Here is a 6656-nt window from a genome sequence, read left to right as displayed (position 1 = left end):
TGTTTGTGTGTGAAAGTGTATTTACAGTCAAAAAAAAAAAAAGAGTTTGGAACATGTGGCTGCCATTACACATTATCACCTCCATCCCCTGCGGTCACTGCAGTGGACCAGTCCTGTGTGTGGGCTCTGAACAAGAACATTCATGACACACGTGGTGGAGTTCCAGGTGTGTTCTGCTAATTGAATCAGGTGGGCTTGTCAGAATGCAAAAGGAAGTTGGGAATAATAACTTCTGTTTGTATTTACTTATTTCTTAATTTAAATGATTTTTTTTTACATTTATAGAACTAGGTGAAATGTACTGACATTAACAGTTATTGAAATCATGTTCTTTTGTTTTATTAATCATAGCATGAACCGAGCTACATTTCTTTGTGCCAGTCCAAAGCCTGATTAAATGGGTAGGGTTACATCAGGAAGGGCACCTGGCATAAAACTTTTGCTGAGGTCGAAGAATGTGGGAAGTCCTCCTCCGTCATTATTCCATCGCTGGCAGAAAAACAGCCCCAGAGCATACATACCACCACTGCTCTGCAGAAGGCTCCTGGCTGCTCCTGGATGGTCAGTTCATGGTGACATAAAACTTGCTTGACTTTATACACTGACAAATTATTGCAACCTTACAGGTTCCTGGGATTTTCCTGAAAATCCTACAGGTGATTCCCTTTCTGTTTAATCAGTGCCGACCTGGAATCCTCATTCAGTCATGTTGATACATCATTATTTCACTGAACCGATTGTGGCATCGGATCAATCCAGCTCGGTTTTTCAGCCCTGTCCCTAGTAAGCCTGATCCTACTCTCCCCTTTTTAGTCCAACGTGCATGTTCCCTGTTCCTTATTTTCCCTATGCGGTATTCCCTGATTCACATCCATAGAGTAAACATTGCGATGCTCTCCTGCTCCTTTCTGCACATTTGCAATTCACTCGAATTGCAGAAAATTCTGCCCCTGACAGAATGAATATGTCAACTTATGTGAACCTCGTATGTACCTACTGCGCATTTCCTGACCAACTTAAAGCCCTCTTTCCGGGGCCAACAGGGAAACAGATGAACCATGTGAGCAGACTCACCTGGTTTTATCAGCACCTGGGTTTTTAATCACATCCTGGGTTTTTCCTGTCATGCTGTCCTGGGGTCTCTTTAAGCGACAGTTCCTTTTTTTTTCCAAGAGAGATGGGGTACTGAGGTCCTGCATAGATTTCAGAGGCCTGAATAAATTTACCATCTAGTGCGACTATCTTTACCAAGCTTGACCTCAGATCTACAATCTACAATCTTATGCCCATTAGAGAGAGCGACGATGGGCCACTATGAAAGCCTGTGATTCCATTTGGCCTCTATTCTACTCATTTTACTCATTTACATTTACAGCATTTACCAGACGCCCTTATCCAGAGCAACTTACAATCAGTAGTTACAGGGACAGTCCCCCCCTGGAGCAATTTAGGGTTAAGTGTCTTGCTCGGGGACACAATGGTAGTAAGTGGGGTTTGAACCTGGGTCTTCTGGTTCATAGGCGAGTGTGTTACCCACTAGGCTACTACCACCCTGGCACTCATCATCCTTCCAGTCTCATGTCCAGCATGTGAGAGCCGTGCTGAAGACTTGTATATTGTATATGTATATTTTTGACTCTGTGCGGTTTCTAGAAAATCCTAAATAAACTTCATTCCAATCATTCTAAGGAAATCATTGAAAGCCCAAAATAACAATGATATTCATGCCCATGATCAGTGTGTGTAAACGTTTGGCTGCAACTGATTCTTGAAATATTCCAGTAGGTGAAATATTGTGCATATGGGTAATACTTATTGTCTACTAACATCCCAGTGGCACATAAGGCTGTCTTTAAATACAGTAATGCCTGCCCTTTTCATTGATTATGTTTGGCTTGGGCAGCACCATACAACACCCCACTTTGGCAGCAACAATAATTTCATATATAAAACCTGAAAAATGTCAGCTGACAGTGAATGAGAAACATGTCCCACTCACCCATTATCTACCTTCAGCTTTATTTATTTCTCCAGGGAATATAGTGCTAAATGTATAGCTCTTTCTGGCTCTGTAATCCTACAAGGAATTTGCTGGGCTGTAAAAAGCTTAGCTGCTATGCTTGGTGCTATTTCTTGTTGTCCCTCAAATGAGGCTGCAATCTTTCTTTCCCTCCCTCTCTTTAAAGAAAGAGCTGGAGGTTGCCATAGCCCCAATGACATGTTAATATGGTTCATCAGTCGGCACAAGGTGGGAGTACCTCAGGACCACAGCTGCTCTGGCTTGTTTACGGGTGTCCGACAGGCCTTTCAGGGAGGTATCGCCGCACGGCCTCTCAACAAGTCCTGAGGATTAAAATGTAGCAGCAGAATGCAGAGATTCCAATGGCAGATAGCTCAAGCTATAAAAATGTGACTGGAAACAGCAGTTGGACTGACCTTGTTTGAATGGCAATTGGATTGGTCACTTCTCCCGCTCGGGCACCGCAGGAAATTGGCGGGACGGCTGGCTACTGTCTGCGGGGCTACCTGGGGCCTGTAGAGCCGCAGGAAGGAGGAATTCACACCCCGGCAACCGGCAGTCCTGTTTGGGTGTACAGCTGTGTCTCTCTTCCCAGAGCTGTATATTGTGATTGCACTTTTATTTATTCTCAGGCTAATTACTTCCATGCCCGGCGCAGCATTGCGCACACTGTGAATGGAGGAGCCGCTGGCTTCCCGACTCGTTTCCTGCTGCTCGCAGGGTGCAGTGACAGGACCCGGGGGCCACGGAGCAAGATGGATGGGTGTCTGATTATGACATCTTAAACCTGTTACCTCAAAGAGGCTGTTTATTTGAATTCTTTGTCTGCTGATATCATATTCGGGAGAATTCCCTTGAACTGCACCTTAGGGAGAGTAAATATTATAGAAAAGCCACTGAGACATGAAATGTCGTTTTAATTACGGCTCTGATTTACTGAGGTCAGGCCCTTGCGTGTGGACGTAACACGACTCCTTTCCTACGTCCAAATGAAATGAGCATGGAACTTGTTTGTAGGCCCGTGGGAAGTGCCGCTCAAGAGCATCGTGTGAGTCCTGAGGTGTGCCTGAGAGCAACTAGCTATCACCATGGCAATCACGCAGCTATCAGTTCCCACACAGGAAATATTTGTGTATTTTGTATTTTTTTTCGTCCTCAGAACAAGCAAATCCATTAATGTTTTTATGGCAGAACGTCTCAAATTAAAATTTTATTTATTTAGAATCATTAAAAGCTCAGGTAAATGTCAACAAGGAATTCAATGATCTTTTGACATGTTTATGGACATGTAGGTGAAGCCAGGTACATGGCACTGAGCTGAGACGAGTCTGGGGCTGATCCCGGTTCACAGGCCCTGGTATTTGTGTCCAGAGGGAGAAACAACTCACGAACACCCCGCACTCAGTGAAAACGATTCCTCCCAAGTTCTGCAAATGAAAACAATATAAACTTGGGGGGCTTGGGGTGGGGGGGAGAAAAACATGTCTGACATACCTGTTATTACTCTGCCTGGTGCATAATTTAATAAGGCATAAACCAAATGGATGAGCTGCAATAAAGTGGGTATTTACTTTCCCCTGTACGTGGCCGTAATCCAATACTGCCGAGCAGCGCAATTTAAGAGAAGTCCTGGGCCAGTCACAGGATATACTGCCCTGTGGCTCAGCCTAATGACTTACAACACACAGGGAGTTTCCCATGATGCTTCAGTGAAAAGGCAAAGTCCAATGTTTGAAACGGTAATGACCGTGTTTAAAAATGTGTAAAAATGTACAGCCCAGGGCATTATGACCAGCCGTTTGTCAGTTCTTTGTATATAGAGTAGTTCTGTATGAAATCAAGAGATGAAAAAAAAAACAAGACATTACACACGAAATCAGCAAATACTCTAGATCAGAATTTTTTTCTGGAATGTGTGCAAACATGGGCAATCAGCAATCAGGAGCCATTGGATTCTGACCTCAAGCCACAACAATACAGACTCTGCATATCCACATAACATTCAACCTGTTGCAAGTTTGCCAGAGGTTTTGCATAATTTCAAAGGAATATTCACCCTAAAAGTATAAAAACTTTATAGTCAGACATTAAATCTTTAATTTTTTGTTGTGGACGTTTTCACTTACTTTAACCCCTAATATATATGCATAATATAAAATGATTCTTATAAAATGTATTATGATACCAAAATACTGTGATTGCTGAGGTAACCTCAACCTCTTTTGGAAATGTCACCTTCACGCAGGGTCAAAGACTCATATCGTTTAGCAGAAGGAAATATATAAAATACTGAAATATCATCCCTAAAACTATATTTGCATGCATGTTTCCCTGCAGAAAATGTTTTTTTATAATTGGACAGGGACATGTTAAATTCCTGTTAAATTGAATAGGGAGAGAAAAAGATGTGGGAACTGGTGAGGTGCCGGTGTCAATCATTCCCATCAGTGAACCCGTACCTACATGGTCACTGCACTGAAAAAGAACCCTTTTGCATTTAAGCCATTATCTCCTAAGTATCGTAGTTTCAACAAGGAGGCAAGATTTATGTTCTTACTGTCACCAGAGTACTTCAGACTAGCAGAAATTTGCAAATGGGACCCCCTGCTTCCTGTGACATCCAGTGAGAGAAGACATGAGTGAGCACGCCCAAGGTTCCATCCTAATTTCCCCAGAACAGATGTTATCTGCTTGAAATTAAGCGTGCTTGTCATCACCAGTAAAATCCACACAGACAGCTTGCCTGGCTAGTCCACTATTCCTCCACTCCTCTGGGCCCTGGGAGGTTGACGGGAGTGGGGTCTGAACTGTTGGCTTGTGCAGAAGAGATTTCGCTCCTATAAATACCAGGACTCAGATCAGGACCCATCTTGTCCAATGGGGTGAGAGCGGCATATGTGGTGTATGACCTGACACTCTCCATAAAAATTCCTGCTTCAGACTCAACAGGCCTACCTGTATTAAAGCCGCCTGCCCACTATTATCACTACATTTATCTGTAGCAGATCTGGCTGGCTGGAATGTGTAAGAGTGTGTTTAGGATTCCACTTTTTAATGTATAAACGAAGGCTCTGAATAACATTGACTATGGCTGCATCCATCAGCAAGCACCTTTCATGAACTACGACTAACAAAGCTCCTAAAAACACTTTTTTTTTGTCTTATGAGAAATCTGGAGATTTTCTCTACCTAAAGCGTTTCACTTCAGATTTAGCCTGGTCCACCTCTTCTTCACTTATTCACTTCATCTGCATCGCTCCTTCATTAACTCAGAAACATCAGGAGATAAATGACAGTTTTGTGATCATTACTGGTGGCTTACGAGTCTATGCCTCATAACCTTGTACAGGTAGAACAACAAATCATAAAGGTTGACCCCTCCTGCCTTTCTTACATGTTAATACCAGTAACTGCTCTCTCTCCCTCTCTTTCTTGCTCAACATTTTCCCCAGATCCCTAAAGACTGGAAGATGGCATTTCTGTTCTCTCTCTCTGTGCTCTTTATGCAATGGAGTGCGATGCATTTGACAGCTCTGGAAAGGAAAACTTGTCACATTGTCTGAATGTGCTTGCACCGTGCTTATTTGTTCTCACGATTGTGTTTTTGGCAAAACATTAGGTTAAGAAAAATTATGTTATTCAAAGTGCAGCATTTGCTCTTTGAATGCACAGATAACAGTGGCCACGAGAAACAATTGTTTAAAAAGTCCCTAATTTTTGCAGAATATTGCATGGCTATAAGTAGCAAGTAATGTCCAAATAAAATTCTCAAAATAATGAGAATTAGTACATTTGAAAATATCCTGCTCCTACATAGAACACAAGACAAGTGCAAACAAGGCATGACACAAACAAGGCATGTGATTGTCAACCTGGAATTTTCTTCTCTACAGTATTCACCCATCGTTTCAAAATTCTTTACCCCAGCTCAACAAGAACCCATGGCAGCATTTTGGGAGAGAAACGGACCTTTGTTAGTTACACCTGTCAAAATCATTTATAGAAAACTGGCTCCTGTCTGTAATCATTTGTTTCCCTCAATCACTCTAGCAAACAAATCAATTTTAAGAAGCATCAAAGTAATTACCTCTGACAGACTTTCTCAGCGCAGCCCTTACCGACCCTATTCCATATTAAGTCTTTCATCTGAAATTCTGTAACTCAGATCCAGAGAAGCAAAGCAATGGGATGTTCATGGTACTCTGTTTGCTGACAGATCTCATAAATAAAATCCCATCCTGTCAAACGACCTCTTATGAAGAGTTTTAATCTGAAAGGCTTCACTGGAATTTTTGGTTGCTTAATTGGTTTCAGCATTGTAAATGCTTGACCTGGTTTGTGGAATAAATATACACTCATTGGCCAAATGATTAGAGCAACGCCAGCCGTGTACAGATCTTGTCAACGTGGCCTTACGAGTCTTGTGACAATGCACTGGAAAAACACATTTTCAAATTGAGCACGTTCAAGAGAACAGGAAGAAGGAAAGTCTTGACTGTTTTAACTAGACGTACATTGTGAGAGGCTTGTTCAAATAACGTCATTTTTAGAGGGAGACAGACTAGATGCCATGAAGTCCCAGAGGCGGCGGGCGTGGGAAGCCATGGTCCACAGCCCATCACACATTCCTCCCCCA

Source organism: Denticeps clupeoides, chromosome 5 (genome assembly GCF_900700375.1).
Source record: "Denticeps clupeoides chromosome 5, fDenClu1.1, whole genome shotgun sequence".
Classification (NCBI taxonomy): domain Eukaryota; kingdom Metazoa; phylum Chordata; class Actinopteri; order Clupeiformes; family Denticipitidae; genus Denticeps; species Denticeps clupeoides.
The sequence above is the reverse complement of the archived record's forward strand: the minus strand, read 5'-3'. Positions refer to the sequence as shown.